We start from the raw sequence: 12,881 nt of genomic DNA on the forward strand, positions 1-12,881 counted from the left end.
TTTCAAGTTATTCACAAAATGAAAACCTATACTTTGTTTCAGGCGAGAACTCCATTCAAATGCATGTAATAGGGAGGAACGCACTGTCTTGGCGAAATAAAGCGATTTTCATTTACTAGATGAAGACAGCTGTAACTTTTGATAGAAGACTCGGACACAGATATTTAAGGCTTTGCCTTATAGAATTCATTATTTCTGTGCTGGGGAAATAGGTTTTGCAGCTGTTTGAGCTAAGATTTTCAAGTTATTCACAAAATGAAAACCTTTAAATTGGTTCAGGCGAGAACTCCATTCAAATGCATGTAATAGCGCCAAACGCATTGTCTTGGCGAAATAAAGCGATTTTCATTAACTTCATAAAGACAGCTGTAACTTTTGATAGAAGACTCGGACACAGATATTTAAGGCTTTGCCTAATAGAATTCAGCATTTCTGTGCTGGGGAACTAGGTTTTGCAGCTGTTTGAGCTAAGATTTTCAAGTTATTCACAAAATGAAAACCTATACTTTGTTTCAGGCGAGAACTCCATTCAAATGCATGTAATAGCGCCAAACGCATTGTCTTGGCGAAATAAAGCGATTTTCATTAACTTCATAAAGACAGCTGTAACTTTTGATAGAAGACTCGGACACAGAGTCCGAGTCTTCTGCCTAATAGAATTCAGCATTTCTGTGCTGGGGAAATAGGTTTTGCAGCTGTTTGAGCTAAGATTTTCAAGTTATTCACAAAATGAAAACCTATACTTTGTTTCAGGCAGAACTCCATTCAAATGCATGTAATAGCGAGGAACGCACTGTCTTGGCGAAATAAAGCGATTTTCATTTACTAGATGAAGACAGCTGTAACTTTTGATAGAAGACTCGGACACAGATATTTAAGGCTTTGCCTTATAGAATTCAGCATTTCTGTGCTGGGGAAATAGGTTTTGCAGCTGTTTGAGCTAAGATTTTGAAGTTATTCACAAAGTGAAAACCTATAATTTGTTTCAGGCGAGAACTCCATTCAAATGCATGTAATAGCGACAAACGCACTGTCTTGGCGAAATAAAGCTCTTTTCATTAACTTCATGAAGACAGCTGTAACTTTTGATAGAACACTCGGACACAGATATTTAAGGCTTTGCCTAATAGAATTCAGCATTTCTGTGCTGGGGAAATAGGTTTTGCAGCTGTTTGAGCTAAGATTTTCAAGTTATTCACAAAATGAAAACCTATACTTTGTTTCAGGCGAGAACTCCATTCAAATGCATGTAATAGCGAGGAACGCACTGTCTTGGCGAAATAAAGCGATTTTCATTTACTAGATGAAGACAGCTGTAACTTTTGATAGAAGACTCGGACACAGATATTTAAGGCTTTGCCTAATAGAATTCAACATTTCTGTGCTGGGGAAATAGGTTTTGCAGCTGTTTGAGCTAAGATTTTCAAGTTATTCACAAAATGAAAACCTATACTTTGTTTCAAGCGAGAACTCCATTCAAATGCATGTAATAGCGAGGAACGCACTGTCTTGGCGAAATAAAGCGATTTTCATTTACTAGATGAAGACAGCTGTAACTTTTGATAGAAGACTCGGACACAGATATTTAAGGCTTTGCCTTGTAGAATTCAGCATTTCTGTGCTGGGGAAATAGGTTTTGCAGGTGTTTGAGCTAAGATTTTCAAGTTATTCACAAAATGAAAACCTATACTTTGTTTCAGGCGAGAACTCCATTCAAATGCATGTAATAGCGAGGAACGCAATGTCTTGGCGAAATAAAGCTCGTTTCATTTACTAGATGAAGACAGCTGTAACTTTTGATAGAAGACTCGGACACAGATATTTAAGGCTTTGCCTTATAGAATTCAGCATTTCTGTGCTGGGGAACTAGGTTTTGCAGCTGTTTGAGCTAAGATTTTCAAGTTATTCATAAAATGAAAACTTATAATTTGTTTCAGGCGAGAACTCCATTCAAATGCATGTAATAGCGAGGAACGCACTGTCTTGGCGAAATAAAGCGATTTTCATTTACTAGATGAAGACAGCTGTAACTTTTGATAGAAGACTCGGACACAGATATTTAAGGCTTTGCCTTGTAGAATTCAGCATTTCTGTGCTGGGGAAATAGGTTTTGCAGGTGTTTGAGCTAAGATTTTCAAGTTATTCACAAAATGAAAACCTATACTTTGTTTCAGGCGAGAACTCCATTCAAATGCATGTAATAGCGAGGAACGCAATGTCTTGGCGAAATAAAGCTCGTTTCATTTACTAGATGAAGACAGCTGTAACTTTTGATAGAAGACTCGGACACAGATATTTAAGGCTTTGCCTTATAGAATTCAGCATTTCTGTGCTGGGGAACTAGGTTTTGCAGCTGTTTGAGCTAAGATTTTCAAGTTATTCATAAAATGAAAACTTATAATTTGTTTCAGGCGAGAACTCCATTCAAATGCATGTAATAGCGAGGAACGCACTGTCTTGGCGAAATAAAGCGATTTTCATTTACTAGATGAAGACAGCTGTAACTTTTGATAGAAGACTCGGACACAGATATTTAAGGCTTTGCCTTGTAGAATTCAGCATTTCTGTGCTGGGGAAATAGGTTTTGCAGCTGTTTGAGCTAAGATTTTCAAGTTATTCACAAAATGAAAACCTATAATTTGTTTCAAGCGAGAACTCCATTCAAATGCATGTAATAGCGAGGAACGCACTGTCTTGGCGAAATAAAGCGATTTTCATTAACTTCATAAAGACAGCTGTAACTTTTGATAGAGGACTCGGACACAGATATTTAAGGCTTTGCCTTATAGAATTCAGCATTTCTGTGCTGGGGAAATAGGTTTTGCAACTGTTTGAGCAGAGATTTTCAAGTTATTCACAAAATGAAAACCTGTACTTTGTTTCAGGCGAGAACTCCAATCAAATGCATGTAATAGCGAGGAACGCACTGTCTTGGCGAAATAAAGCGATTTTCATTTACTAGATGAAGACAGCTGTAACATTTGATAGAAGACTCGGACACAGATATTTAAGGCTTTGCCTTATAGAATTCAGCATTTCTGTGCTGGGGAAATAGGTTTTGCAGCTGTTTGAGCTAAGATTTTCAAGTTATTCACAAAATGAAAACCTATACTTTGTTTCAAGCGAGAACTCCATTCAAATGCATGTAATAGCGAGGAACGCACTGTCTTGGCGAAATAAAGCGATTTTCATTTACTAGATGAAGACAGCTGTAACTTTTGATAGAAGACTCGGACACAGATATTTAAGGCTTTGCCTAATAGAATTCAGCATTTCTGTGCTGGGGAAATAGGTTTTGCAGCTGTTTGAGCTAAGATTTTCAAGTTATTCACAAAATGAAAACCTATACTTTGTTTCAAGCGAGAACTCCATTCAAATGCATGTAATAGCGAGGAACGCACTGTCTTGGCGAAATAAAGCGATTTTCATTTACTAGATGAAGACAGCTGTAACTTTTGATAGAAGACTCGGACACAGATATTTAAGGCTTTGCCTTATAGAATTCAGCATTTCTGTGCTGGGGAAATAGGTTTTGCAGCTGTTTGAGCTAAGATTTTCAAGTTATTCACAAAATGAAAACCTATACTTTGTTTCAGGCGAGAACTCCATTCAAATGCATGTAATAGCGAGGAACGCAATGTCTTGGCGAAATAAAGCTCGTTTCATTTACTAGATGAAGACAGCTGTAACTTTTGATAGAAGACTCGGACACAGATATTTAAGGCTTTGCCTTATAGAATTCAGCATTTCTGTGCTGGGGAACTAGGTTTTGCAGCTGTTTGAGCTAAGATTTTCAAGTTATTCATAAAATGAAAACTTATAATTTGTTTCAGGCGAGAACTCCATTCAAATGCATGTAATAGCGAGGAACGCACTGTCTTGGCGAAATAAAGCGATTTTCATTTACTAGATGAAGACAGCTGTAACTTTTGATAGAAGACTCGGACACAGATATTTAAGGCTTTGCCTTGTAGAATTCAGCATTTCTGTGCTGGGGAAATAGGTTTTGCAGCTGTTTGAGCTAAGATTTTCAAGTTATTCACAAAATGAAAACCTATAATTTGTTTCAAGCGAGAACTCCATTCAAATGCATGTAATAGCGAGGAACGCACTGTCTTGGCGAAATAAAGCGATTTTCATTTACTAGATGAAGACAGCTGTAACTTTTGATAGAGGACTCGGACACAGATATTTAAGGCTTTGCCTTATAGAATTCAGCATTTCTGTGCTGGGGAAATAGGTTTTGCAACTGTTTGAGCAGAGATTTTCAAGTTATTCACAAAATGAAAACCTGTACTTTGTTTCAGGCGAGAACTCCAATCAAATGCATGTAATAGCGAGGAACGCACTGTCTTGGCGAAATAAAGCGATTTTCATTTACTAGATGAAGACAGCTGTAACATTTGATAGAAGACTCGGACACAGATATTTAAGGCTTTGCCTAATAGAATTCAGCATTTCTGTGCTGGGGAAATAGGTTTTGCAGCTGTTTGAGCTAAGATTTTCAAGTTATTCACAAAATGAAAACCTATACTTTGTTTCAAGCGAGAACTCCATTCAAATGCATGTAATAGCGAGGAACGCACTGTCTTGGCGAAATAAAGCGATTTTCATTTACTAGATGAAGACAGCTGTAACTTTTGATAGAAGACTCGGACACAGATATTTAAGGCTTTGCCTAATAGAATTCAGCATTTCTGTGCTGGGGAAATAGGTTTTGCAGCTGTTTGAGCTAAGATTTTCAAGTTATTCACAAAATGAAAACCTATACTTTGTTTCAAGCGAGAACTCCATTCAAATGCATGTAATAGCGAGGAACGCACTGTCTTGGCGAAATAAAGCGATTTTCATTTACTAGATGAAGACAGCTGTAACTTTTGATAGAAGACTCGGACACAGATATTTAAGGCTTTGCCTTATAGAATTCAGCATTTCTGTGCTGGGGAAATAGGTTTTGCAGCTGTTTGAGCTAAGATTTTCAAGTTATTCACAAAATGAAAACCTATACTTTGTTTCAGGCGAGAACTCCATTCAAATGCATGTAATAGCGAGGAACGCACTGCCTTGGCGAAATAAAGCGATTTTCATTTACTAGATGAAGACAGCTGTAACTTTTGATAGAAGACTCGGACACAGATATTTAAGGCTTTGCCTTATAGAATTCAGCATTTCTGTGCTGGGGAAATAGGTTTTGCAGCTGTTTGAGCTAAGATTTTCAAGTTATTCACAAAATGAAAACCTATACTTTGTTTCAGGCGAGAACTCCATTCAAATGCATGTAATAGCGAGGAACGCACTGTCTTGGCGAAATAAAGCGATTTTCATTTACTAGATGAAGACAGCTGTAACTTTTGATAGAAGACTCGGACACAGATATTTAAGGCTTTGCCTTGTAGAATTCAGCATTTCTGTGCTGGGGAAATAGGTTTTGCAGCTGTTTGAGCTAAGATTTTCAAGTTATTCACAAAATGAAAACCTATAATTTGTTTCAGGCGAGAACTCCATTCAAATGCATGTAATAGCGCCAAACGCACTGTCTTGGCGAAATAAAGCGATTTTCATTAACTTCATAAAGACAGCTGTAACTTTTGATAGAAGACTCGGACACAGATATTTAAGGCTTTGCCTTATAGAATTCAGCATTTCTGTGCTGGGGAAATAGGTTTTGCAGCTGTTTGAGCTAAGCTTTTCAAGTTATTCACAAAATGAAAACCTATACTTTGTTTCAGGCGAGAACTCCATTCAAATGCATGTAATAGCGAGGAACGCACTGTCTTGGCGAAATAAAGCGATTTTCATTTACTAGATGAAGACAGCTGTAACTTTTGATAGAAGACTCGGACACAGATATTTAAGGCTTTGCCTTGTAGAATTCAGCATTTCTGTGCTGGGGAAATAGGTTTTGCAGCTGTTTGAGCTAAGATTTTCAAGTTATTCACAAAATGAAAACCTGTACTTTGTTTCAGGCGAGAATTCCATTCAAATGCATGTAATAGCGAGGAACGCACTGTCTTGGCGAAATAAAGCGATTTTCATTTACTAGATGAAGACAGCTGTAACTTTTAATAGAAGACTCGGACACAGATATTTAAGGCTTTGCCTTGTAGAATTCAGCATTTCTGTGCTGGGGAAATAGGTTTTGCAGCTGTTTGAGCTAAGCTTTTCAAGTTATTCACAAAATGAAAACCTATACTTTGTTTCAGGCGAGAACTCCATTCAAATGCATGTAATAGCGAGGAACGCACTGTCTTGGCGAAATAAAGCGATTTTCATTTACTAGATGAAGACAGCTGTAACTTTTGATAGAAGACTCGGACACAGATATTTAAGGCTTTGCCTTGTAGAATTCAGCATTTCTGTGCTGGGGAAATAGGTTTTGCAGCTGTTTGAGCTAAGATTTTCAAGTTATTCACAAAATGAAAACCTGTACTTTGTTTCAGGCGAGAATTCCATTCAAATGCATGTAATAGCGAGGAACGCACTGTCTTGGCGAAATAAAGCGATTTTCATTTACTAGATGAAGACAGCTGTAACTTTTAATAGAAGACTCGGACACAGATATTTAAGGCTTTGCCTTGTAGAATTCAGCATTTCTGTGCTGGGGAAATAGGTTTTGCAGCTGTTTGAGCTAAGCTTTTCAAGTTATTCACAAAATGAAAACCTATACTTTGTTTCAGGCGAGAACTCCATTCAAATGCATGTAATAGCGAGGAACGCACTGTCTTGGCGAAATAAAGCGATTTTCATTTACTAGATGAAGACAGCTGTAACTTTTGATAGAAGACTCGGACACAGATATTTAAGGCTTTGCCTTGTAGAATTCAGCATTTCTGTGCTGGGGAAATAGGTTTTGCAGCTGTTTGAGCTAAGATTTTCAAGTTATTCACAAAATGAAAACCTATAATTTGTTTCAGGCGAGAACTCCATTCAAATGCATGTAATAGCGCCAAACGCACTGTCTTGGCGAAATAAAGCGATTTTCATTAACTTCATAAAGACAGCTGTAACTTTTGATAGAAGACTCGGACACAGATATTTAAGGCTTTGCCTTATAGAATTCAGCATTTCTGTGCTGGGGAAATAGGTTTTGCAGGTGTTTGAGCTAAGATTTTCAAGTTATTCACAAAATGAAAACCTGTACTTTGTTTCAGGCGAGAATTCCATTCAAATGCATGTAATAGCGAGGAACGCACTGTCTTGGCGAAATAAAGCGATTTTCATTTACTAGATGAAGACAGCTGTAACTTTTAATAGAAGACTCGGACACAGATATTTAAGGCTTTGCCTTGTAGAATTCAGCATTTCTGTGCTGGGGAAATAGGTTTTGCAGCTGTTTGAGCTAAGCTTTTCAAGTTATTCACAAAATGAAAACCTATACTTTGTTTCAGGCGAGAACTCCATTCAAATGCATGTAATAGCGAGGAACGCACTGTCTTGGCGAAATAAAGCGATTTTCATTTACTAGATGAAGACAGCTGTAACTTTTGATAGAAGACTCGGACACAGATATTTAAGGCTTTGCCTTGTAGAATTCAGCATTTCTGTGCTGGGGAAATAGGTTTTGCAGCTGTTTGAGCTAAGATTTTCAAGTTATTCACAAAATGAAAACCTATAATTTGTTTCAGGCGAGAACTCCATTCAAATGCATGTAATAGCGCCAAACGCACTGTCTTGGCGAAATAAAGCGATTTTCATTAACTTCATAAAGACAGCTGTAACTTTTGATAGAAGACTCGGACACAGATATTTAAGGCTTTGCCTTATAGAATTCAGCATTTCTGTGCTGGGGAAATAGGTTTTGCAGGTGTTTGAGCTAAGATTTTCAAGTTATTCACAAAATGAAAACCTATACTTTGTTTCAAGCGAGAACTCCATTCAAATGCATGTAATAGCGAGGAACGCACTGTCTTGGCGAAATAAAGCGATTTTCATTTACTAGATGAAGACAGCTGTAACTTTTGATAGAAGACTCGGACACAGATATTTAAGGCTTTGCCTTATAGAATTCAGCATTTCTGTGCTGGGGAAATAGGTTTTGCAGCTGTTTGAGCTAAGATTTTCAAGTTATTCACAAAATGAAAACCTATACTTTGTTTCAGGCGAGAACTCCATTCAAATGCATGTAATAGCGAGGAACGCACTGCCTTGGCGAAATAAAGCGATTTTCATTTACTAGATGAAGACAGCTGTAACTTTTGATAGAAGACTCGGACACAGATATTTAAGGCTTTGCCTTATAGAATTCAGCATTTCTGTGCTGGGGAAATAGGTTTTGCAGCTGTTTGAGCTAAGATTTTCAAGTTATTCACAAAATGAAAACCTATACTTTGTTTCAGGCGAGAACTCCATTCAAATGCATGTAATAGCGAGGAACGCACTGTCTTGGCGAAATAAAGCGATTTTCATTTACTAGATGAAGACAGCTGTAACTTTTGATAGAAGACTCGGACACAGATATTTAAGGCTTTGCCTTGTAGAATTCAGCATTTCTGTGCTGGGGAAATAGGTTTTGCAGCTGTTTGAGCTAAGATTTTCAAGTTATTCACAAAATGAAAACCTATAATTTGTTTCAGGCGAGAACTCCATTCAAATGCATGTAATAGCGCCAAACGCACTGTCTTGGCGAAATAAAGCGATTTTCATTAACTTCATAAAGACAGCTGTAACTTTTGATAGAAGACTCGGACACAGATATTTAAGGCTTTGCCTTATAGAATTCAGCATTTCTGTGCTGGGGAAATAGGTTTTGCAGCTGTTTGAGCTAAGCTTTTCAAGTTATTCACAAAATGAAAACCTATACTTTGTTTCAGGCGAGAACTCCATTCAAATGCATGTAATAGCGAGGAACGCACTGTCTTGGCGAAATAAAGCGATTTTCATTTACTAGATGAAGACAGCTGTAACTTTTGATAGAAGACTCGGACACAGATATTTAAGGCTTTGCCTTGTAGAATTCAGCATTTCTGTGCTGGGGAAATAGGTTTTGCAGCTGTTTGAGCTAAGATTTTCAAGTTATTCACAAAATGAAAACCTGTACTTTGTTTCAGGCGAGAATTCCATTCAAATGCATGTAATAGCGAGGAACGCACTGTCTTGGCGAAATAAAGCGATTTTCATTTACTAGATGAAGACAGCTGTAACTTTTAATAGAAGACTCGGACACAGATATTTAAGGCTTTGCCTTGTAGAATTCAGCATTTCTGTGCTGGGGAAATAGGTTTTGCAGCTGTTTGAGCTAAGATTTTCAAGTTATTCACAAAATGAAAACCTGTACTTTGTTTCAGGCGAGAATTCCATTCAAATGCATGTAATAGCGAGGAACGCACTGTCTTGGCGAAATAAAGCGATTTTCATTTACTAGATGAAGACAGCTGTAACTTTTAATAGAAGACTCGGACACAGATATTTAAGGCTTTGCCTTGTAGAATTCAGCATTTCTGTGCTGGGGAAATAGGTTTTGCAGCTGTTTGAGCTAAGCTTTTCAAGTTATTCACAAAATGAAAACCTATACTTTGTTTCAGGCGAGAACTCCATTCAAATGCATGTAATAGCGAGGAACGCACTGTCTTGGCGAAATAAAGCGATTTTCATTTACTAGATGAAGACAGCTGTAACTTTTGATAGAAGACTCGGACACAGATATTTAAGGCTTTGCCTTGTAGAATTCAGCATTTCTGTGCTGGGGAAATAGGTTTTGCAGCTGTTTGAGCTAAGATTTTCAAGTTATTCACAAAATGAAAACCTATAATTTGTTTCAGGCGAGAACTCCATTCAAATGCATGTAATAGCGCCAAACGCACTGTCTTGGCGAAATAAAGCGATTTTCATTAACTTCATAAAGACAGCTGTAACTTTTGATAGAAGACTCGGACACAGATATTTAAGGCTTTGCCTTATAGAATTCAGCATTTCTGTGCTGGGGAAATAGGTTTTGCAGGTGTTTGAGCTAAGATTTTCAAGTTATTCACAAAATGAAAACCTATACTTTGTTTCAAGCGAGAACTCCATTCAAATGCATGTAATAGCGAGGAACGCACTGTCTTGGCGAAATAAAGCGATTTTCATTTACTAGATGAAGACAGCTGTAACTTTTGATAGAAGACTCGGACACAGATATTTAAGGCTTTGCCTTATAGAATTCAGCATTTCTGTGCTGGGGAAATAGGTTTTGCAGCTGTTTGAGCTAAGATTTTCAAGTTATTCACAAAATGAAAACCTATAATTTGTTTCAGGCGAGAACTCCATTCAAATGCATGTAATAGCGAGGAACGCACTGCCTTGGCGAAATAAAGCGATTTTCATTTACTAGATGAAGACAGCTGTAACTTTTGATAGAAGACTCGGACACAGATATTTAAGGCTTTGCCTTATAGAATTCAGCATTTCTGTGCTGGGGAAATAGGTTTTGCAGCTGTTTGAGCTAAGATTTTCAAGTTATTCACAAAATGAAAACCTATACTTTGTTTCAGGCGAGAACTCCATTCAAATGCATGTAATAGCGAGGAACGCACTGTCTTGGCGAAATAAAGCGATTTTCATTTACTAGATGAAGACAGCTGTAACTTTTGATAGAAGACTCGGACACAGATATTTAAGGCTTTGCCTTGTAGAATTCAGCATTTCTGTGCTGGGGAAATAGGTTTTGCAGCTGTTTGAGCTAAGATTTTCAAGTTATTCACAAAATGAAAACCTATAATTTGTTTCAGGCGAGAACTCCATTCAAATGCATGTAATAGCGCCAAACGCACTGTCTTGGCGAAATAAAGCGATTTTCATTAACTTCATAAAGACAGCTGTAACTTTTGATAGAAGACTCGGACACAGATATTTAAGGCTTTGCCTTATAGAATTCAGCATTTCTGTGCTGGGGAAATAGGTTTTGCAGCTGTTTGAGCTAAGCTTTTCAAGTTATTCACAAAATGAAAACCTATACTTTGTTTCAGGCGAGAACTCCATTCAAATGCATGTAATAGCGAGGAACGCACTGTCTTGGCGAAATAAAGCGATTTTCATTTACTAGATGAAGACAGCTGTAACTTTTGATAGAAGACTCGGACACAGATATTTAAGGCTTTGCCTTGTAGAATTCAGCATTTCTGTGCTGGGGAAATAGGTTTTGCAGCTGTTTGAGCTAAGATTTTCAAGTTATTCACAAAATGAAAACCTGTACTTTGTTTCAGGCGAGAATTCCATTCAAATGCATGTAATAGCGAGGAACGCACTGTCTTGGCGAAATAAAGCGATTTTCATTTACTAGATGAAGACAGCTGTAACTTTTAATAGAAGACTCGGACACAGATATTTAAGGCTTTGCCTTGTAGAATTCAGCATTTCTGTGCTGGGGAAATAGGTTTTGCAGCTGTTTGAGCTAAGCTTTTCAAGTTATTCACAAAATGAAAACCTATACTTTGTTTCAGGCGAGAACTCCATTCAAATGCATGTAATAGCGAGGAACGCACTGTCTTGGCGAAATAAAGCGATTTTCATTTACTAGATGAAGACAGCTGTAACTTTTGATAGAAGACTCGGACACAGATATTTAAGGCTTTGCCTTGTAGAATTCAGCATTTCTGTGCTGGGGAAATAGGTTTTGCAGCTGTTTGAGCTAAGATTTTCAAGTTATTCACAAAATGAAAACCTATAATTTGTTTCAGGCGAGAACTCCATTCAAATGCATGTAATAGCGCCAAACGCACTGTCTTGGCGAAATAAAGCGATTTTCATTAACTTCATAAAGACAGCTGTAACTTTTGATAGAAGACTCGGACACAGATATTTAAGGCTTTGCCTTATAGAATTCAGCATTTCTGTGCTGGGGAAATAGGTTTTGCAGCTGTTTGAGCTAAGCTTTTCAAGTTATTCACAAAATGAAAACCTATACTTTGTTTCAGGCGAGAACTCCATTCAAATGCATGTAATAGCGAGGAACGCACTGTCTTGGCGAAATAAAGCGATTTTCATTTACTAGATGAAGACAGCTGTAACTTTTGATAGAAGACTCGGACACAGATATTTAAGGCTTTGCCTTGTAGAATTCAGCATTTCTGTGCTGGGGAAATAGGTTTTGCAGCTGTTTGAGCTAAGATTTTCAAGTTATTCACAAAATGAAAACCTGTACTTTGTTTCAGGCGAGAATTCCATTCAAATGCATGTAATAGCGAGGAACGCACTGTCTTGGCGAAATAAAGCGATTTTCATTTACTAGATGAAGACAGCTGTAACTTTTAATAGAAGACTCGGACACAGATATTTAAGGCTTTGCCTTGTAGAATTCAGCATTTCTGTGCTGGGGAAATAGGTTTTGCAGCTGTTTGAGCTAAGCTTTTCAAGTTATTCACAAAATGAAAACCTATACTTTGTTTCAGGCGAGAACTCCATTCAAATGCATGTAATAGCGAGGAACGCACTGTCTTGGCGAAATAAAGCGATTTTCATTTACTAGATGAAGACAGCTGTAACTTTTGATAGAAGACTCGGACACAGATATTTAAGGCTTTGCCTTGTAGAATTCAGCATTTCTGTGCTGGGGAAATAGGTTTTGCAGCTGTTTGAGCTAAGATTTTCAAGTTATTCACAAAATGAAAACCTATAATTTGTTTCAGGCGAGAACTCCATTCAAATGCATGTAATAGCGCCAAACGCACTGTCTTGGCGAAATAAAGCGATTTTCATTAACTTCATAAAGACAGCTGTAACTTTTGATAGAAGACTCGGACACAGATATTTAAGGCTTTGCCTTGTAGAATTCAGCATTTCTGTGCTGGGGAAATAGGTTTTGCAGCTGTTTGAGCTAAGATTTTCAAGTTATTCACAAAATGAAAACCTGTACTTTGTTTCAGGCGAGAATTCCATTCAAATGCATGTAATAGCGAGGAACGCAC

Source organism: Pelmatolapia mariae, linkage group LG7 (genome assembly GCF_036321145.2).
Source record: "Pelmatolapia mariae isolate MD_Pm_ZW linkage group LG7, Pm_UMD_F_2, whole genome shotgun sequence".
In the NCBI taxonomy this organism is placed as follows: Eukaryota; Metazoa; Chordata; class Actinopteri; order Cichliformes; family Cichlidae; genus Pelmatolapia; species Pelmatolapia mariae.